General features: G+C 44.6%; 1 long non-coding RNA gene across 1 annotated transcript; it reads left to right on the forward strand.

The window, feature by feature from the left end:
* Window positions 1-776: 776 nt before the first annotated feature.
* On the forward strand, window positions 777-18,774 carry LOC148142182 (uncharacterized). The gene is made up of 2 exons (XR_015752169.1): window positions 777-910; window positions 18,337-18,774. It is a non-coding gene; the product is annotated as an uncharacterized LOC148142182 (long non-coding RNA).
* Window positions 18,775-23,418: the final 4,644 nt, after the last annotated feature.

A 23,418-nucleotide genomic window follows, 5' to 3' on the forward strand; every position in this document is an offset into this window, starting at 1 on the left:
GGAGGTTGAGGGGTGACCTTAGAGGTTTATAAAATCATGAGGGGCATGGATAGGATAAATAGCCAAGGTCTTTTCCCTGCGGTGGGGTAGTCCAGAACTAGAGGGCATTGGTGAGAGGGGGAAGATATAAAAGGGACTTAAGGGGCAATCTTTTCACACAGGGTAGTACATGTATGGAATGAGCTGCCAGAGGAAGTGGTGGAGGCTGGTAAAATTGCAACATTTAAAAGGCATCTGGATGGATTTATGAATAGAAAGGGTTGAGAGGGATGTAGGCCAAGTGCTGGTAAATGGGACTACATTAGGTTAGGATATTTGGTTGGCATGGACAAGTTGGACCGAAGAGTCTAAATCCATGCTGTACATCTCTATGACTCTGTGACTGTATGACTGTAAACCCAATGCTTTCAACCCAAGGATGACAGCATCTTTCTTGCCTCATCATAAACCACAGTGCCTCTTCTGTGGAGAGTTGAATTCTTCCTCCAGCTTTTTACCTTGAATACTCCTTTGCCATCTTCCACAAGAGCAGGAATGACTCTGAAAAAGCTCACTCTCCCCCCACAGGAAGGACACATTCTCCATGAAGTTATGACAACTGCTGTACCAGATATCCTCTCCCTCAGGGCTCTGCGTTGACAACGCACGGCCCAATCAAGACCTAGAACGTGGAATAATTATTCAAATCGGATGACCAGGGAACCCTGGGGCAGGCCGACGCATGCTCCCTGACGTGAAATACAGACAAATTCCATGGCTGAGGGAGAAGGACGAAATTGAGTTAATGCTTACAAATGTGGATGGTGGAATACTGCTTTAACGTTTACATTGAGAAACCTTAATCTCTACTTAAGTGAAGGATTTTACAGGATCGGAGATCGCTTGACAAGTTTGGCAGGGCATACAAAAGGTAAGGTAATTTCCAGGAGTGGTTTTAAATGCTTGAGGGGGTCAGAGGAATATCCCAGAGTACTTGCTCCCTTCATTGGCTTTGGTTTGTTGTTAATCTTGTCATTGTCAAGAGGTTACACAGAATGTGTGGGGATTAAGAATATGTCCGGTCATGATGCAGCTGATCGCTTCCTGCCTGTCATTTTTTGTGTATTTGTATTTCAGCCTTTCCTCCCAGCTTAAATGCTACTGACAATCCTATCCTTGTCTTCATTCACTCTGTTTCAAATAGCAAGGAATTAGGGTATGGAGTGTACTACCTGGAAATGTGGTGGAGGTAAATTCAACTGAGACATTCAAGAGAGCATTGGGTGATTATTTGGTGTGCGGGGATATGAAGAAAAGGCAGGTTAGAACTCGTTCATAACACCAGCATAAGCAGAATGGGACGAATGGCCTCTTTCCACATTGTAACAATTCTGTGATTTCCATGTGTTTGAATAGTGAATTGCTTAATGTTTGCAGTGATGTAGTGATGATCTGTTAAATTGCAAGTTATGGAATAATTCGGTGTTTCCAGGAGAAGTCCAAATACCACACATTTCCCATTAATTTGTCAGCCCGGTTTTTGAAATGGAAACTATTCACAAGGTGGAGTAATGACACATAGAGAGATGTAGTCTCAGCTTTACGTAAAAGGGAAAAGGTGGGACTCCCTATTCATGTCAATTTGTCAGAGTCATGCAATGTAAATTGTTTTGGGAATTAAAGCTTCCTTGGTCCTTGCGGCTGGCTTGTTTGGTTGGTATAGAGGTAAACAGACAATACTACTTATATGACAACAGCACTGTCCCAACTTGTAGATGAACCAACAATTTCCTGTCTTTTAATCATCAAAGGGCAGGGCAAGGAATGCATGCTGAGGGCGTGCCAGGTAGGCACTAGGTGAATGTGAAGACTCTATTGATACACGTCTCTCTGCATTATTAGCTCTTTGAATACTGGATGCTTTTACTGCAAGAACAAAAGCATATTCTTTCTTACCGAACAGTTTCAAGGAAGGTTCCAAATGCAATTCCAAAATCATGTCACTGAAAAGGAAAATAAAGAGCAAATTGGAAAGAGCATTATTTGATAAAGTGTTTTTGAGCAATAGGACGTCTGTGCTTAATATAATGGTCCTATTGTATAGTAGAGGTTAACCCCATTTACATATTACTTGATTCCATAACATGACAGAGCAGTAACATGGAAGGTGGAATCAGAATTTGAACATCCAGGACTATGGTAGGATGAGCAGTAGAATCAGGCAAGGTGGTCATTTCGATGCTGAAACCATCTCGTGACAACTTCCTCCCTCTTACTTGCACTGTGCAGTAAGACTGTCACCAGGGAGCAGTAGTTGCCAGTTGACCCTCTTTATTGCTTGTTAACAGCCACAGGTTGCGATCCTTCTGAATGCTTGATACAAACTAGCCATCAAAAAATTTTGTCGGGTTCAACTTGCCACTTGTTCCAGGAGATTCATTCAGGAGAACAGGGCACAATCCCCCCGCAACAGCCATTCTACCATCACAGACATTGCTGTTTCATTTCCAGTTAGGCAATGCCACTATCCTGGTATCCCTGCAAGGGCAGTCTAGTCATGAATGTCATGTGAGACTCTCCAACATCTGCAGTCCCCACTTTCTCGTATGTCATATTAACAACCAAGTGTTGCACAGTGAACCCATGATGACCATTGTCCCTGCTGGGACTTTTCCTTTGCTGTCTCAGCTGCATTCACCTGCTGCCTACTGGCACACCCTCAGCATTCATGCCTTACCCTGACCTGGTATGCTGAGGTTGAATTGGCAATTGGCCCAGTCAGCCAACAAGGCAGTCAGGTCAGGCAGCATCTGAGGAGCAGGAAAATCGATGTTTCGGACAAAAACCCTTCTTCAGGATTTTCCTGCTCCTCGGATGCTGCCTGACCTGCTGTGCTTTTCCAGCATCACTCTAATCTAGACTCTGATCTCCTGCATTTGCAATCCTAACTTTCAACCAACCAGGCAGTCAGTCCTGCTGTACAGCAATCCTTGGTACATCTTGTACATCAGTGTGCCATGCCATTCTAAACCTGCACCATGTGGACCTTGTGAAAAACAAGGCATCTGCAGCAAGCAGTGGGACATTTCTCAAAGTCTTTGGCCGGTGCTCCACAGCAAAGGCCAAAGAGTACCTATCAGTCAGGGGGCCCAGCACATTTTACTCAAGGGCAGTCTTGGGCTTTAACCATGGTCAAATGTCCAGTTGGAGTGTTGTTGGCCAGAGGGTATATACCTATGCGCTGCAGGGACTCGGTTATGGTCTGCCTTTGTCTCCATATAGGCTAGTTCAGGGGGAGCACCGTTGTAGTCAGGTACACCAGCAAGGTGTCGGGGCAGGTACTGATAAGTCAGGTTAGGTCTGGTCACATGAGGGGGGTCACGTGGTCATCCTGTCACCAGTATTCACAAAACAATAGTGGGGAAGGAGGAAAGGGAACAGGTGGAAGGGGGGAATTGAGTGAAGGAAAGGACAGGTTGGCAGTTCAGGCAATGGTCTCTCCGGTGCTTCCTCACAGTGATCCAGGGAGGTCAAGGAACTTTCCTCTGTGGTTGATAGACTGATCCTTGAGTGGGTGCAAGACAAGTGGCAGAAGGAGTTGTGGCCAACGGTTGGTGGTGGGTTATTTAATGCCTGGTTAATGCGACCATCACAGTGCGATGACAATTGGTACTTACTCAAGTGATGGGACATAAATGTCTCTACATTCTCAGAGTTCCTGCCCTTGTCTTCTCCTATCAAGACAAATATCCTTTCCTTAGAGAGTGTGAGGGCATGGATATCTGGTACCTATCCTCAGCTGTGTGGTTTCACTCTGCCTGTTATGGGAAGTCTTCTCCTGTACTGACATAAAGGGGGCTAATAAGTAAGCTGCAAGTGGCTGGCATGGATGTTAGGACCAGTTCATGTGGAGAAGAGAGTTGCAGCATTCTGAGAGTACAAGGAGGCAGTACTAGACATCTTGCAGCATCATTGATGTAGGACTGGGGGAAGGTGTGTGCAACAGGAGGTGTGTCTGAGCAGAAGTGTTGGTGGGAGATAGGTGTGGTGACAGTTACCTGTGAAGCAGCAGCCAGCAGAGCATGGGCCTTCTTCCTGCACTGCTGCCCAGCCCTCCACCTGAAGATGATACCAATCCAGGTGGCGATCTCTGACCAGGCTGGCATGTTATGGTGACCTGGCCGACTCTCCCACTTCATTATGAAGAGGACTCCACTCCTCTCCAATGCTCCATACATATCATAGCAATTACAAAACATGGCTCAGGGATGGGCAGGACTGGCAGCTTAATGTTCTAGGGTACAAATGCTACAGGAAGGATAGAAAGGGAGGCAAGAGAGGAGGGGGAGTGACATTTTTGATAAGGAAAAACATTACAGCTGTGCTGAGGGAGGATATTTCTGGAAATACATCCAGGGAAGATATTTGGGTCGAACTGAGAAATAAGAAAGGGATGATCACCTTATTGGGATTGTATTATAGACCCCCTAATAGTCAGAGGGAAATTGAGAAACAAACTTGTAAGGAGATCTCAACTGTCTATAAAAATAATAGGGTGGTTATGGTAGGGGATTTTAACTTGCCAAACATATACTGGGACTGCCATAGTGTTAAGGGTTTAGATGGAGGGGAATTTGTTAAGTGTGTACAAGACAATTTTCTGATTCCGTATGTGGATGGACCTATTAGAGAAGGTGTAAAGCTTGACCTACTCTTGGGAAATAAGGCAGGGCAGGTGACTGAGGTGTCAGTGGGGGGAGCACTTTGGGGCCAGTGACCATAATTCTATCAGATTTAAAGTAGTGAGGGAAAAGGATAGACCAGATCTAAAAGTTGAAGTTCTAAATTGGAGAAAGGCTAATTTTGACAGTATTAGGCAAGAATTTTCAAAAGATTATTGGGGGAAGATATTCATAGGTAAAGGGACGGCTGGTAAATGGGAAGCCTTCAGAAATGAGATAATGAGAATCCAGAGTAAGTCTATTAATGTCAGGGTGAAAGGGAAGACTGGTAGGTATAGGGAATGCTGGATAACTAAAGAAATTGAGAGTCTGGTTAAGAAAAAGAAGGAAGCATATGTAAGATATAGACAGGATAGATCGAGTGAATCCTTAAGTATACTCCTACTGCCTTTATACTCTAAGAGGGAAATCAGGAGGGCAAAAAGGGTGCATGAGAGAGCTTTGGCAAATAGAGTAAAGGAGAATCCAAAGGGTTTTTAAAAATACAATAAGGACAAAGGGTAACTAGGGAGAGAATAGGGCCTCTCAAAGATCAGCAAGGTGGCCTTTGTATGGAGCCGCAGAAAAAGGGGGAGATACTAAACAAGTATTTTGCATGAGTATTTACTGTGGAAAAGGATATGGAAGATATAGAAAGTAGCGAAATAGATGGTGACACCTTGCAAAATGTCTGTATTACAGAGGAGGAAGTGCTGGGTGTCGTGAAACACATAAAGTTGGATAAATCCCCAGGACCTGATCAGGTGTATCCTAGAATTCTGTGGGAAGCTAGAGAAGTGATCGCTGGGCCTCTTGCTGAGATATTTGTATCATCAATAGTCACAGGTGAGATGCTGGAAGACTGGAGGTTGGCTAATGTGGTGCCACTCTTTAAAGAATGGCACCAAGGACAAGCCAGGGAACTATAGACCAGTGAGTGTGATATCGTTGGTGGACAAGTTGTTGGAAGGAATCCTGAGGGACAGGATATACATGTATTTGGAAAGGCAAGGACTGATTAGGGATAGCCCGCATGGCTTTGTGCGTGGGAAATCATGTCTCACAAACTTGATTGAGTGTTTTGAAGAAGTAACAAAGAGGATTGATGAGGGCAGAGCGGTAGATGTGTTCTATATGGACTTCAGTAAGGCGTTCGACAAGGTTCCCCATGGGAGACTGGTCTGCAAAGTTAGAACACATGGAATAAAGGGAGAACTAGCCATTTGGATACATAACTGGCTCAAAGGTAGAAGAGAGAGGGTTGTTTTTCAGACTGGAGGCCAGTGACCAGTGGAGTGCCACAAGGATCAGTGCTGGGTCCTCTATGTTTTTGTCATTTACATAAATGATTTGGATGCGAGCATAAGAGATATACAGTCAGTAAGTTTGCAGATGACGCCAAAATTGGAGGTGTAGTGGACTGCGAAGAAGGTTACGTCAGATTACAACAGGATCTTGATCAGATGGGCCAATGGGCTGAGAAGTGGCAGATGGAGTTTAATTCAGATAAATGCAAGGTGCTGCATTTTGGGAAAGCAAATCTTAGCAGGACTTATACACTTAATAGTAAGGTCCTCGGGAGTGTTGCTGAACAAAGACGCTGCGAGCAGCAGCGAAGGTAAGACCATTTGGTTTTAAAAGTACTTACCAGTAGCGGGCAACGGTGTTTTTTTTTCTCTTTCACTCTCTCTTCACAGAAAGAGCGGGAGCACCAGGGGGAAGTGACGACGACCAGAGGGGCAGCCGGGACCCGGAAGTAGTTAGTGTAAGCTTACCTGGGTAGGTTTTTTCCCCCTTTAAAAGCGCGAAGGAGAGGAACCCGAGGCACTACATGGGTAGTGCCTCCCACCCGCCCTCCTCCTCTAACCTAATAATAACACCTGTTGTGGTAAGTAGGTAAGTGCTGAATTTTGCTTGTTGTATTCTTTAAACCACTTTTTTTTAAATAAAAGTTAGCTTTAGAGGGATGGCAGTGAAGGCAGTGCAATGTTCCTCCTGCAACATGTATGAGGTGAGGGATGCCATCGACGTCCCTGCCGATTACACTTGCAGGAAGTGCACCCATCTCCAGCTCCTCCAAGACCGTGTTAGGGAACTGGAGCTGGAGTTGGATGAACTTCGGATCATTCGGGAGGCAGAGGGGGTCATAGATCATAGATTATAGGGAAGTAGTAACTCCAAAGATGGCAGATAGAGGGTGACAGTGAGGGGGACTGGGAGGAAGCAGCCAGTGCAGGGACCCCCTGCGGCCGTTCCCCTCAAGAACAAGTATACCGTTTTGGATACTTGTGGGGGGGATGACTTACCAGGGGTAAGTAACGGGGCTCAGGTCTCTGGCACGGAGCCTGTCCCCGTTACTCAGAAGGGAAGGGTGAAGAAGAGCAGAGCAGTAGTAATTGGGGACTCGATAGTTCGGGGCACAGATAGGCGGTTTTGTGGGAACGAGAGAGACTCACGTTTGGTATGTTACCTCCCAGGTGCAAGGGTACGTGATGTCTCTGATCGTGTTTTCCGGGTCCTGGAGGGGGAGGGGGAGCAGCCCGAAGTCGTGGTCCATATTGGCACCAACGACATAGGTAGGAGGAGTGCCGAGGATGTTAGACAGGCTTTCAGGGAGCTAGGTTGGAAGCTCAGAGTTAGAACGAACAGAGTTGTTGTCTCTGGTTTGTTACCCGTGCCACGTGATAGAGATTCGAGGAATAGGGAAAGAGAACACTTAAATGCGTGGCTACAGGGATGGTGCAGGAGGGAGGGATTCCGGTTTTTGGATAACTGGGGTTCTTTCTGGGGACGGTGGGACCTCTATAAACAGGATGGTCTACACCTGAACCTGAGGGGCACCAGTATCCTTGGGGGGAGGTTTGCTAGTGCTCTTTGGGGGGGTTTAAACTAACTCTGCAGGGGCATGGGAACCCAGATTGTAGCTTCAGGGTGCAGGGCCTGGAGTGTAGGGAGGTTAGGAACATGGCATCAATTTCAAAGGAGGGTGCCTGTAAACAGGAAAGTGGCTTGAAGTGTGTATACTTCAATGCAAGAAGTATACGAAATAAGGTAGGTGAACTTGCAGCGTGGGTTGGTACCTGGGACTTCGATGTTGTGGCTATTACGGAGACATGGCTAGAACAGGGACAGGATTGGCTGTTGCAGGTTCCAGGATTTAAATGTTTTAGTAGGGTCAGAGGTGGGGGTAAAAGAGGGGGAGGTGTGGCATTGCTTGTCAAAGATAGTATTACAGTGGTGGAAAGGACGATGGATGAGGACTTGCCATCTGAGGTAGTTTGGGCTGAGGTTAGGAATAGGAAAGGTGAGGTCACCCTGTTAGGAGTCTTTTACAGGCCTCCTAATAGTCCTAGAATCATTGAAGAAAGGATAGGGAAGGTGATTCAGGAGATGAGTGACAGTAATAGGGTGGTTATTATGGGGGACTTTAACTTTCCTGATATTGATTGGGAAAGCTATAGCTCAAGTTCGTTAGATGGGTCAGTGTTTGTTCAATGTGTGCAGGAGAGTTTCCTGACACAATATGTAGACAGGCCAACAAGAGGTGAGGCCATACTGGATTTGGTTCTGGGTAACGAACCAGGCCAGGTGTTAGAATTAGAGGTAGGTGAGCACTTTGGGGATAGTGACCATAATTCGGTGATTTTTACTCTCGTGATGGAGAGGGATAAGTGTGTACTACAGGGCAAGAGTTATAGCTGGGGTCAGGGAAATTATGATGCGGTGAGGCATGACTTAGGATGTGTGGCTTGGAAAAGTAGACTCCAAGGCAAGAGTGTAAATGATATGTGGAGCTTGTTCAAGGAGCAACTATTGAGTGTCCTTGATAATTATGTACCTGTCAGGCAGGGAGGAAAGGGTCGTGCGAGGGAGCCGTGGTTTAATAAGGAATTGGAATCCCTTGTTAAATGGAAGAGGGCGGCCTATCTCAAGATGAGACGTGAAGGTTCAATTGGGACGATTGAGAGTTATAGGGTAGCCAGGAAGGACCTGAAGAGAGAGCTAAGAGCAGCAAGGAGGGGACATGAAAGGTCCTTAGTCGGTAGGATTAGGGAAAACCCTAAGGCTTTCTATAGGTATGTTAGGAATAAAAGAATGACTAGGGTAGGAATAGGTCCAGTCAAGGATAGTAGTGGGAAGTTGCGTGTGGAGGCGGAAGAGATTGGGGAGACACTGAATGAATACTTTTCTTCAGTATTTACTCAGGAACAGGGCATTGTCGTCGATGTGAATACTGAGTCACAAATAAGTAGAATGGATGGCTTTGAGGTATGCAGAGAAGAGGTGTTGGAAATCCTGGAAAAGGTGAAAATAGATAAGTCCCCTGGGCCTGATGGCATTTATCCCAGGATTCTCTGGGAAGCAAGGGAGGAGATTGCAGAGCCATTGGCCTTGATTTTTATGTCCTCTTTGTCTACAGGAGTAGTGCCAGAAGACTGGAGGATAGCAAATGTGGTTCCCTTGTTCAAAAAGGGGAGTAGGGATAACCCTAGTAACTATAGGCTGGTGAGTCTCACTTCTGTTGTGGGCAAAGTCTTAGAGAGAATTGTAAGGGATAGGATTTATGCACATCTGGATAGGAATAATGTGATCAAGGATAGTCAGCATGGTTTTGTGAAGGGCAGGTCGTGCCTCACAAACCTTATTGAATTCTTTGAAATGGTGACGAAGGAGGTTGATGAGGGGAAAGCGGTAGATGTGGTATATATGGATTTTAGTAAGGCGTTTGATAAGGTTCCCCATGGTAGGCTACTGCAGAAAATACGGAGATATGGTATTGAGGGTGAGTTGGAGGTTTGGATTAGGAATTGGCTGGATGGAAGAAGACAGAGGGTAGTAGTTGATGGCAAAGTTTCTTCATGGAGTGCCGTCACTAGCGGTGTTCCGCAAGGATCTGTTTTGGGACCATTGCTGTTTGTCATTTTTATAAATGACCTGGAAGAGGGGTTAGAAGGTTGGGTGAGCAAGTTTGCGGATGATACGAAAGTCGGAGGAGTTGTTGACAGTGAGGAAGGATGTGGCAGGTTACAGCAGGATATAGAGAAGCTGCAGAGCTGGGCAGAAAGGTGGCAAATGGAATTCAATGTAGCTAAGTGTGAGGTGATTCACTTTGGGAAGAATAACAAAAAGATGGGGTACTGGGCTAATGGTCGGATACTTGGCAGTGTGGATGAGCAGAGGGATCTTGGTGTCCATGTGCACAGATCTCTGAAAGTTGCCACCCAGGTAAATAGTGCGGTGAGGAAGGCATATGGCGTACTGGCTTTTATTGGTAGAGGAATTGAGTTCCGGAGTCCTGAGGTCATGATGCAGTTGTATAAGACTCTGGTGCGGCCGCATCTGGAATATTGTGTGCAGTTTTGGTCGCCATACTATAGGAAGGATGTGGAGGCACTGGAACGGGTGCAGAGGAGGTTTACCAGGATGTTGCCTGGTATGGAAGGAAGATCGTATGAGGAAAGACTGAGACACTTGGGGCTGTTTTCATTAGAGAAAAGAAGGTTTAGGGGTGACTTGATAGAGGTGTACAAGATGATTAGGGGGTTAGATAGGGTCGACAGTGTGAACCTTTTCCCGCGTATGGAGTCGGGTATTACAAGGGGGCATAGCTTTAAATTAAGGGGGGGTAGATATAGGATTGAAGTTAGGGGTAGGTTCTTCACTCAGCGAGTCGTAAGTTCATGGAATGCCCTGCCAGTAGCAGTGGTGGACTCTCCCTCTTTATGGGCATTTAAGCGGGCATTGGATAGGTATATGGAGGATAGTGGGTTAGTATAGGTCAGGTGGGCTTGGATCGGCGCAACATCGAGGGCCAAAGGGCCTGTACTGCGCTGTATTCATCTATGTTCTATGTTCTATGTTCTATAAAGACACCTTGGAGTGCAGGTTCATGTCTCCTTGAAAGTGGAGTCACAGGTAGATAGGATAGTAAGAAGGCGTTTGGTATGCTTTCTTTTATTGGTCAGAGTATTGACTACAGGGGTTGGGCTGTCATGTTGCGGCTATACAGGACATTGGTTAGGCCACTATTGGAATATTGTGTGCAATTTTGGTCTCCTTCCTATTGGAAAGATATTGTGAAACTTCAAAGGGTTCAGAAAAACTTTACAAGGATGTTGCCAAGGTTGGAGGATTTGCGCTATAGGGAGAGGCTGAATAGGCTGGGGCTGTTTTCCCTGGAGTGTTGGAGGCTGAGGGGTGACCTTATAGAGGTTTACAAAATTATGAGAGGCATGGATAGTTTAAATAGACAAAGTCTTTTCCCTGGGGTAGGGGAGTCCAGAACTAGAGGGCATAGGTTTAGGGTGAGAGGGGAAAGATATAAAAGGGACCTAAGGGGTAACTTCTTCATGCAGAGGGTGGTACATGTATGAAATGAGCTGCCTGAGGAAGTGGTGGAGGCTAGTACAATTGCAATATTTAAAAGGCAGCTGGATGGGTATATGAATAGGAAGGGTTTGGAGGGATTCTGGTCCAGGTGCTGGCAGGTGGGACTAGATTGGGTTGGGATATGTGGTCGGCATGGACAAGTTGGACTGAAGGGTCTGTTTCCATGCTGTACATCTCTATGACTCTATGACAAGAGCTTCCAGGTCTGTCTAGGTGGTGCCTGCATCCCCTTCCCTACCACCTCTCCTGATGCCCATCATGGCCAAGCAACACCGCTTGCAGATGTCAGCACTATTGCAGGTGTGCAGCAGGCTCTGAAAGATGGTGCGGCCCCCAAGGGATGCTGGTCTTATGGATGCCCCCTGCTGAACGATGAGGTCCTTCATGAACGGTGCATGGTAAGATGGCAGAAGTAGGATGTATGTCACACTTCGCGGGCTCAAAGCCAATTAAAGTCGCCCATTTGGTGAGATATGCTGAGAAAACTCACTCAACCTCGTGGCTGGAATCTTTCCACTAAACGTGATGTGATTCACAGTTCGCTAAAAATTTGTAAAGTTCCTTAGACCTGGGCAATCAAACTTGCCAGAGAAGGAAGTGGGGCTGTACATCATTACCCTTCTTATATGACTCTTATAACACTCTGACTTCAAATCCCAACAGAATAGCATTCACTTTCAAAGAATCTGAAATTGAAAGCCAGCTTTGCTAATGCTCGCCAACTTCATCCTAAGAATCAATCTGATTCCTAATGTTCTTTTTGGAATGGATAATTGGTGCCTTTACAACATTTGCCCCTCTGTTTGATTCCAGGCCCACAGCGACGTGATTCATTTTTAACTGTAGTCAAGGACAATTAAAGATGGGCAACAAATGTCACCTTGCTAGTGATGCTCACATCTCAACCATGAATAAAAAGAACAGAATGGTCAGGTGTTTATGTGAAGTGAACCTAGTGCCCTTTACGCATGTTTATATCAGGTCCAAATGTGCAGTCCTGATTCATTTGGAAAGAATTTTGAGTCAGAGACATGTGTGTTCTGCCCACAAAACCTAACCCTTGTTTGGAGTCATTGGAAACAAGGGAGCTTAATATCACCCAATCAGGCCTCACACATGCACAGATGTAGGAAGCTTATTGGAAAACCACTGTGCAACAGGATGTTTAAAATCTTTGTCCAACACTGACTTCATCCAACCCCCCCCCCACATTAAGAAAGCTTCCAGCAGCAAGTTCTCCGTCTCTGGAATAATATCATCTGAAACTGAGGTCAGCCAGCTTGACTGTAAGCACAGTCTCAGAGGAGTTTGTTAAAAAGCTTCAGCAAAAGGGAATTAATATTTCAGGAGAAATTCTGCAGACCATTTGAGGAGGAAGATGTGGTATCTTTGATCATTGCTTGTAACTTGCTGTGGTTGAACTTGTTCCCAAATCCCAGTGTTGTGCTCATATAAGAAGGGTGAATGTAGGCAGTAGGAGTGCCTCCCCCTGAGGTCCTGGTCTCAGAGGCGTCATCTATGCTGTGAATTTGACAGAAGTAAGGTCTGGGCAAAATACTTCATTTCCCTCTCGGACAACAGGAATCCAACTTTGTAAAGATCTCTCTTGGGGAGGTTTCTCAGTAGACCCATGATGGAAGTTGGAAAATGTGTCCAATAAGCCCCCAGTGCCTCAGATTATTAGGGGGAACAGGCATGACATGTGTTATGTAGCTTTACTATCAGACGGCAAGGTATCTTGATCCTATGGCCTAAACCAGTCCACTCACCACCACCACCACCAGAATTACATCACACTTCCACCCCCCCCTCCCTCCCCCCCCCCAGTGTAAATGCCCAACAACGCTGTCATCTACACCACTAGAGTCACTATTCCACCTGTAAACAGGATTGCATACCTTTCCACTTGCCTTTGGATCACTGAATTTTTATGTTTTTCTGTTGAAATCATTCCCCTTTAATTTAAAAAAAAAGTCCAGCACTTTTTTATAACATTTCCATTAGCATTTTGCAGCTAATTAATTATTTGAGTTCATCCCTTTTTGTGCAGACAGACCACACAAAATCAGTGCTTGCTGCCAGCGAGTTGAAAGATATTGGCCTAAAAATTAAGCAGTGACAATATTGGCACTGTCTTCTGTCTTCCAGTTCCAAACCTCCTCAGGTAAGCTCTTTATCTGTTTCCATAGAATCCCTACAATGTGGAAACAGTTGTTCAGCCCATCCCAATCCTTTGAAGAGCATTCTATCCAGACCCACAACCCCCTACCTGTAAACCTGCATTTCCCTCTGCATCGCTAGACACTATGGGCAATTTATCATGGCCAATCCACCTAAGCTGCACATCTCTGGGCTGTGGGAGGAAACCAGAGCAAACCCATGCAGGCATGGAGAGAATGTGCAAATTCCACACAGACAAAGTTTAAAAATAAAACACAAAACACCAGGTTATAGTCCAACAGGTTTATTTGGAAGTACAAGCTTTCAGAGCGCTGCTCCTTCATCAGGTAGCGAGTGGGGCAGGATCATAGGACACAGAATATATAGCAAAAGATCAAAGTGTCTTACAACTGATGCAATATATTTAACAAACCTAGATTGCTGTTCAGTCTTTAATCACTTAGAATGGATTGCAGGTTTCATTTCATTAATATGTAAATCCCAGAACTTCTTTCAAGTCACATTCCTGAGATAATGTAAGGTTTTAAAAAAATGTGACATCTCAGCTCAGACAATGCATTAAAGGGTAAGGTTACAGTCTGTCTGTATTCCAACCTTGAGTCAGACTGATTCTATTTCCAAAGTAGAAATTTATAAAACGTCACATGGACTGGCTGCCTACAGATTGTGTGTTCTTTGAAAACAATGAATGTATCTACAAATACAAATTCAACCCATAGACTTATATGTGCGTGTGACAGAGAGAGAGCGCGAGAGTGTGTATGTGGGAGAGAGGGAGTGAGTGTGTGTGTGCACGTGTGACAGAGTATATGCCTGTGAGAGGGTGTGCACATGAGTTTGTGTGTGTGTCTGAGAGAGTGTGTTTATGAGAGAGGGTCTGCGTGAGTGTGAGCATGTGTGCATGTGTATGTACAGTGTAGTAGGGTCACCTGTAGTGTGACATGAACCCGAGATCCAGGTTGAGGCGATCCTCATGGGTACCGAACTTCCTGCTTGGCTATTCACTCTGTGTTGTTGCATATCCTGAAGTCTGCTTTAGAGGATGGTCACCCAAAGATCTGAGGCCAAATGTCTCTGACTGCTGAAGTGTTCCCCAACTGAGAGGGAACACCCCAGTCTGGTGATTGTTGCATGGTGTCCATTCATCCTTTGTCATAGCATCTGCTTGGTCTCGCCAATGTACCTTGTGTTAGGGCATCCTTGCCTGCAGTTGGGGAACACTTCAGCGGTCAAGGATATTTGGCCTCGGATCTTCGGGTGACTATCCACCAAGGCAGAGTCCTGCAACAATGCAGAGTTGCCGAGCAGGAAGTATGGTACCCATGAGGATGGCCTCAGCTGAGATCTTGGATTCATGTCACACTACAGGTGACTCCACTACACTATCTCTCACTCACTCTCTCTCACACACACACACACACACACACACACTCACACACACACACGATCACACACACACACACACTCACACACACACTCACACACACACACACACACGATCACACACACACGATCACACACACACACACACGATCACACACACGATCACACACACACACACACGATCACACTCTCTCAGACACCCACAGGCATTTACTCCGTCACACTCATGCACACAATAACACACATTTTCTCTCTCCCTCACATTAGCGCACGCACACATAAGTTTATGGGTGAATTTGCATTTGCAGAATTGTTTTTGCAGATACATTCTATTGTATTCAAAAAGCATATAATGTGTAGGCAGTCAATCCATGTAACAATTTTATAAATTCCTACTTTTGAAATAGAATTGGTCTGACTCAAGACAGACAGACTCTAACCCCACACCTTTAATGCATTGTCTGAGCTGAGGTGTCACGTACTTTTTAAAACTTAAGTTATCTCGGGAATGTGACTTGAAAGAAGTTCTGGGATATACGTATTAATGAATTGAAACCTGCAACCCAAATGTTTAAAGACTTAACAGCAATCTAAGTTTATTCAATATATTGCATCAGTTGTATGACATTTTGATCTTTTTCTATAAATTCTGTGTCCTGAGATCCTGCCCCACAAGCTACCTGTCGAAGGAGCAGCGCTCTGAATTCTTGTACTTCCAAATAAGCCTGTTGGACTCTAATCTGGTGTTGTGTGATTTTTAACTTTGTCTACCCCAGTCCAACACCGGCTCCTCCACATCATATCCACACAAATAGTCACCTAATGCTGGAATCAAACCCAGGTCTCTGGCACTGAGGCAGCACTGTTGACCACTGTGCCACCATGCTGCTGTTTTGTGCAGTCTGTTCCTAGATTGGGTTTCTTGAAGTGGAAAGACTAAGATTTCTAGGACTATATTACCACTTTAGATGCTGTTGTTGACAATATTACAAATCTATCAGCCCCAATCAGACAAATATATTAATTGATCAATTTTGTTTCGCTGTGTTAATACAATGTCAAGTTTTTCAATAGCGTTTCACTGACTTTTGAACTTAGGTTTCATAATCCTCCCTGGAGCAGCTTCAGCCTCCTTCTCACTCAGATCACACAGACGTTATTGCCTGAAGTGAGGATTGGTACAAGAATGGCTCTAGCAAAGTTGTTTTTTTCCTTCAGATTTGAAATCCTGTGACAGGTTGTTCATCATACTCCGTATTCTGACAGGGACTTTATTCACCCAGATATGAATGTAGTAAGGAAATGTGCCTACTGGCATTCCCACAATGATTAATTATCGATATATGCTGTCACCCAGGGCTCATGTTGCAGGCCTCGTTCTCTGATACTTACACTACGTTGCTGCAAGATCCTAGACTTGAAGGAGTCCACAGATCTCAGGGGGCTTAGGGGGAGGTGCCTGCTGAAAGAATGGGTACAAATTACATCATGGGCAACAGAGTTTTTAACTCATTGTTGGGCCCAGTTTATCAATAAAATATTTCCTAGCATGTTCATTAAAATATAAAATGTATTAAAATCTGTGCATTTGTTCAACACCCTATTCCTTTTATATTGAATACCGTAAAATACATTGTATACAATAAAAGTAGTAACCTTTATGTAGGTCAAATGGCAGTCATAAAGTCATAGAGATGTACAGCATGCAAACAGACCCTTTGGTCCAACTCGTCCAGGCCGACCAGATATCCCAACCCAATCTAGTCCCACCTACCAGCACCCGGCCCATATCCCTCCAAACCCTTCCTATTCATTTACCCATCCAGCTGCCTTTTAAATATTTCAATTGTACTAGCCTCCACCACTTCCTCAGGCAGCTCATTTCATACACGTAACACCCTCTCTGTGAAAACGTTACCCCTTAGGCCTCTTTTATATCTTTTCCCTCTCATCCTAAACATATGCCCTCTAGTTCTGGACTCTCCCACAACAGGGAAAAGACTTTGTCTATTTATCCTATCCATGCCCCTCATGATTCTAAAGAGCGCTATAAGGTCAGCCCTCAGCCTCCAAAGTTCCAGGGAAAACAGCCCCACTCTATTCAGCCTCTCCCTATAGCTCAAATCTGCTCCTCAGATGCTGCCTGGACTGCTGTGCTCTTCCAGCACCACTAATCCAGAATCTGGTTTCCAGCATCTGTAGTCATTGTTTTTACCTCAAATCCTCCAACCCTGGCAACATCCTTGTAAATCTTGTTTGAACCCTTTCAAGTTTCACAACATCCTTCTGATAGGAAGGAGACCAGAATTGTACACAATATTCCAACAGTGGCCTAACCAATGTCCTGTACAGCCACAACATGACCTCCCAACTCCTGTACTCAATACTCTGACCAATAAAGGAAAGCATACCAAACTCCTTCTTCACTATCCTATCTACCTGCGACTCCACTTTCAAGGAGCTATGCACCTGCGCTCCAAGATCTCTTTGTTCAGCAACACTCCCTATGACTTTACCATTAAGTGTATAAGTCCTGCTAAGATTTGCTTTCCCAAAATGCAGCATGTTGCATTTATCTAAGTTAAACTCCATCTGCCACTTCTCAGCCCATTGGCTCATCTGATCAATATCCCATTGTAATCTGAGGTAACTGTCTTCGCTGTCCACTACACCTCCATTCTTGGTGTCATCTCCAAACTTACTAACTATACGTCTTATGCTCGCATCCAAATCATTTATATAAATAACAAAAAGTACTGGACCCAACACTGATCCTTGTGGCACTCCACTGCTTACAGGCTCTAGTCTGAAAAACAACTTTCCGCCATCATCCTCTGTCTTCTCCCTTTGAGCCAGTTATGTATCCAACTGGCTAGTTCTCCCTGTATTTCATGAGTTCAAACCTTGCTAACCAGCCTCCCATGGGGAACCTTGTCGACCGTCTTACCGAAGTCCATATAAATCACATCTACCACTCTGCCCTCATCAATCATCTTTGTTACTTCTTCAAAACACTCAATCAAGTTTGTGAGACATGATTTCCCACGCACAAAGCCATGTTGACTATCCCGAATCAGTCCTTGCCTTTCAAAATACATGGACATCCTGTCCCTCAGGATTCCCTCCAACAATTTGCCCGCCACTGACGTCAGTCATCACATAAGACAGAATCCCTCATAGCAACTAATCCATTGTGGTATGTGATAAAGTGATTATGAATCCAAAATTGGACATTCTAAATTTACCCACAGCTGCAGAAACCAGGCCTGACAGAAAACTGTAATAACTTCGGATGTTGCAAATCAAAAGCTAAAACAGAAGTTGCTGGTAAAGCTCAGCAGGTCTGATAGCAGTTGTGGAGAGAAATCATAGTTAATGTTTTGGGTCCGGTGAGGGCCACCGGGTACAAAATGATAACTCTGATTCTTCTTCATTGGTGCTGCCAGACCTGTTGAGCTTTTCCAGCAATTGCCATTTAGGTCTGACAGAAAATTGTCAAATTAATCAGCAGCCAGCAGCTATCAACTGTGGAGAACAGTGGAAAGCAAGTTCAAAGATTTTAGAACAGTTCAAGGGGAATGAATTACTTACAACCAGTCCGCGGGTTGTGTATTAGAGAATTGTTGATCAGATGTTCTGGCACCTTGAATGTCTGAGAACATGCACTTTACCTTCCCAACAGAGCAACAGTGAAGGGTTTTGTCACAGCCCTATTGGATGATTTGACCCCAGCTCATGACCCCTTTGGCCAAAGCCCAGAAAATCTTCTGGAACATCGAGGTTAGGGGGATAAGAACACAAAGCTGGACAGCACACCCTCAGTGAAGACTCAGTGAAGACTCTATCTGGCCCAGCAGTGGAGTTCCAATCACCTGCAGAGAGAGAAAGAAGATCTGTCCTCATCCATCTGAGACCCACTTTCATGGAAGAGAGCCAGCCCTATGTAGGAGAGGAAGGAGATTCTGAAGGCTAAGCTGAAATATGCAGATCTTTGCCAATCATACTCTTTCTCAGATGGATAAAGCTAGATTGAGATAATTATTGTGGGAATTTGGGAAATGCTCACATGGTGTTTTTTAATAAGGAATATTTTGTTAATGAAATTGAGTTGGAACGCAAACCGAATTCTATGCCCCTTTGTCTGCCTCATTGATTATTGCACTTGGGTAAAGGGTTTTAGTACATAAACTGGTCAAAGTGTTCACAGCATGGACGACAGGTGTTTGATTGGATAACGTTGGCCAGCACCTTCAGAAGACCAACTGTGTCTTGCAAGCTAGGCTACAGAATCCTTAACATCTTCCAGAACAGGCAGTTTGGCACCTCATTTTCAGAGCAGGCACTCTTCACAATACAGAAAGTGTCCCATAATGTCAGTGTTGTAAAAGGGTGTCAAATCTGATGGCATACTGAATGTCTGGAGCAAGCTGGAATCCTCAAATGTCAGGCTTGAAATTGAGATAGCTATACATCAAGCAGAGTTGAATTTTGGTCAGAAGTCCATTAATAATATGTAATCCCTGCTTTTATAAGAGTATTAGTATAATTGTGGTAAGGTTTTAAAATATATTCACTTTTGTTGCAGATATAACTGTGACTGAACATTTTCTGATTGGATCACCATTGTAATTGCGGCTACTAGTTTTCCCTAAACATGGTTACATTAACAATTACATTGACAAAATCAATAACCAAAACAATAAAGGGCACAATATTGTTTGCAAAGTTCTGTAGAATATATATATTTTATGATAATGTACATCATATAATAAATTATATTGCATTGTCACCATGTTATCCACAATCCATTGGTCTGGCAGAACATTCATACTGTATTTAACATAGTAATTAACATAAAATGTAACAAGACCTCTGGATTGCCATGTTAAATTTATGAACTATACCTCAAGGCAAGGACCTACCTTCATCACCAATTTTAACCAACTATGCACATGGAGAGAATGGTGCAGGAATGTGGTCGAAGAACATCTGTGTGTGGAATTGGAGGGGAAGCGCTTAACGAATACTTTTCATCAGTATTCACACTGGAAAAGGGAAATGTTAGTGAGAATTCAGAGATACAGGCTACAAGATTAGATGGGATTGAGTTTGACAAAGAGGAGGTTTCAGCAATCTCGGAAGATCTGAAAATAGATAAGACCCATGGATCAGATGGGATTTATCCTCAGATTCTCTGGGAAGCCATTGTTGACAGGAGTAGTGCCAGAAGACTGGAGGATAGCAAATGTTGTTCCCTTGTTTAAGAAAGGGAGTCAGGACAACCCTTGTAATTATAGACCAATAGCCTTACTTTGGTTGTGAGTAAGTGTTGGAAAAGATTATAAGAGAGAGAGGGTTTATAATCATCTGGAAAGGAATAATTTGATTAGGGATAGTCAACACAGCTTTGTGAAGGGTAGGTCATGCCTCAGTAACCTTATTGAGTTCTTTGAGAAAGTGACAAAGCAGGTGGATGAAGGTAAAGCGGTTGATGTGTATATGGACTTCAGTAAGGCATTTGATAAGACTCCACGTGGTCAGCTATTGCACAAAATATGGAGTTTTGGGATTGAAGATGATTAGTGGTTTGGATCAGAAATTGGCTAGCTGAAAGAAGAAAGAGGGTGGTGGTTGATGGGAAATGTTCATCCAGTGGTGTGCCACAAGGATCTGTTTTAGGGCCACTGCTGTTTGTCATTTTTATAAATGATCTGGACGTGGGCGTAGAAGGATGAATTAGTAAATTTGCAGATGACACTAAGATAGGCAGAGTTTTGGATAGTGCCGAAGGGTGTTGTGAGTTACAGAGGGACATAGATAAGATGGAGTGCTGGGCTGAGAAGCGGCAAATGGAATTTAATGTGGAAAAGTGTGAGGTAGTTCACTTCAGAAGAAGTAACAAGAATGCAGAGTACTGGGCTAATGGTAAAATTCTTGGCAGTGTAGATGAACAGAGAGATCTCGGTGTCTAGGTGTATAAATCCCTGAAAGTTGCCACCCAGGTTGATATAGTTGCTAAAAAGACATATTGTATGTTGGCATTTATTGGTATGGGGGGATTGTGTTTAAAAGCCATGAGGTCATGCTTCAGCTGTACAAAACACTGGTAAGGCTGCGCCTGGAGTATTGATTACAGTTCTGGTCACCGCATTATAGGAAGGATGTGAAAACTTTGGAAAGGGTTCAGTGGAGATTCACTAGGATGTTACCTGGTATGGAAGGAAGGTCTTACAAGGAAAGGCTGAGGGAACTGAGGCTGTTTTTGTTGGGGAAAACAAGGTTGAGAGATGACTTAATTGAGACGTATCTGATAATCAGAGGGTTAGATAGGGTGGACAGTGAGAGCCTTTTTCCTCATATGGTGAAGGCTGGCTTTAAATTGAGAGGTGATACATTTAGGACAGATATCAGAGGTAGTTTCTTCACTCAGAGTATGGGGGCTTGGGACGGCCAGCCTGCAACAGTAGTAGACTTGCTGACGTTAAGGGCGTTTAAATGGGCATTGGACATACATATAGATAATAATGGAACGATGTAGATTAGATGGGCATCAGATTTTCACAGGTCAGCGCAACATCAAGAGCCAAAGGGCCTGCACTGCACTGAAGCATTCTATGTTCTATTTAACATGTAGACAGTCACCTGATCTTCCCCCAGGTTAAAGTGACAGAATAAAAGACAATAACACCTGCACTTGGATACATGGAAAGGTACTGTGAAGATGTGCTAGATTGTACTACATTATATGAACAAGGTTCAAAAATGGCATTTAAGACTGAGATAGATTCTCGATCAATATCAATTATGGGAAAAGGGCAGGAGAGTGGACGTGAAGAATGTGGGATCAGCCATGATTTTATCGAAAGGTGGAGCAGGCTTGAGGGGCCCAATGGCCAACTTTTGTTCCTATTTCTTAAGGCCTTATGTTTGGTCATCTGGAAACATGCTGGTGTCCATAAACAGCCATTTTACTATCCATCAGGAAAGTCAGTTAGTCAATCAGCCTGATAAAATGACAGAGCCAGGACCATGCTGATGTCTGTGATCGAGTTGTATGTAGATGGTTTGTGATTAAATCTTCTCCATACTTGTTCTCAGCAAGAACCTGTCTCAGTATTCATGTTAGAAGAGCTAACCTAATATCAGTGAACCCCAAACCACCAGTGTGTGGGTACCTTAACCCTTCTGAGTCTGCAGTGTGCCAGGCTGTACAGCATCTGTTTGATCCGCATTGTAATTGGTGGAGGTCAGCTCTGAATTTGGTTCCTCTCCTGCTTCCCCCCCCGCCCCCCAGTCGATAATCCCAAGGTCAGGTGATGGAAGCTACTCTATGCCAGGGAGAGCAGCATGTTAAGGTTGGAAGATCAGAAGCAGAGGGAGAACTCCTCCAGCAAAAGAAAGTGGAAGATATACTCAGGCTCAATGGCTACCTTCAAGAAGATATCATTGCAGCTTTCAGGCAAGACATATATTTGTTTACCATTTACACTTACCTGCCGCATCATGCTGCATCCCTCTGGTCAGAGGTAAATGATACATTTATCAGAGTTGAACAAATGCCCTCTCAACCTCTGATATAGAAATAATTCCATTTCTCCCAGTTACATGTGAAGGACCACACCAGCCTCTCAGTGAGACAGTGCAGCCCAGGACAGTACCTATTGATGGTGACAATGCTACTCTGGAAATATACAGAGGGCAAAACCTGCAATGAGGTTGTAGTTGGACAAGAAAACGTATGTGTGCAGCAACTGTATACTCAGGGAGATATTGATTCCTCCAATAATATTTGCATAGTTTTATTTCAAACTTCTATTCCGAGTGTTATGTCTGGAATCTATTGCAGACAAAAGTCAGGACTGCAGATGCTGGAGATTAGAGTCGAGAGTGTAGTGCTGGAAAAGCACAGCAGGTCAGGCAGCAACCAAGAAGCAGAAGAATCGACATTTCACTCCCATCTGCTCCCTGGAGGACCAATTCCACACCACATGGCCTCCTTCTTTAAAGATCAAAATTTCCCTCCCACATGGTTGATGATGCCCTCCAGCACATCTCATCCATTTCGCGTACCTCTGCCCTCAAACCCCACCCTCCAACCGCAACAAGAACAGATACCCCCACCAATCTCCGTATACATTGCATTATCCTCTGCCATTTTCACCACCAGAGATATATTTCCCTCCCCACCCCTATCCACTTTCCATAAAGACCATAATGACTCTCTCGTTAGTTCCACACCCCCCACCAACCCACTATACCCTCCAAGCACCTTCCCCTGCCACCGCAGGAATTGCAAAATCTGTGCCCACACCTCCCCTCTCACCTCCGTCAAAGGCCCCAAAGAAGCCTTCCACATCCATCAAAGCTTCACCTGCACTTCCACACATGTCATTTACTTGCTCCCGATGTGATCTCCTCTACATTGGGGAGACAGGACGTCTACTCGTAGAGTGCTTTAGAGAACATCTCCGGGACACCCACACCAACCAACCCCACCTTCCTGTTGCTGAGCACTTCAACTCCCTCTCCCACTCCACCAAGGACATGCAGGTCCTGGGCTTCCTCCATTACCACTTCCTAACCACCCAACACCTGGAGGAAGAACGCATCACTTTCCGCCTCGGGACCCTCCAACCCCATGACATCAATGGGGATTTAACCAATTCTCTCATTTCCCCTCCCCCCACCTTATCCCAGATCCAACCCTCCAGCTCAGCACTGCCCTCATGACCTGTCCTACCTGTCCATCTTCCTTCCCACCTAT

This window comes from Chiloscyllium plagiosum, unplaced genomic scaffold (genome assembly GCF_037043375.1).
Source record: "Chiloscyllium plagiosum isolate Xiang-an unplaced genomic scaffold, Cpla_swu_hap1 HiC_scaffold_30, whole genome shotgun sequence".
NCBI classification, from domain to species: Eukaryota; Metazoa; Chordata; class Chondrichthyes; order Orectolobiformes; family Hemiscylliidae; genus Chiloscyllium; species Chiloscyllium plagiosum.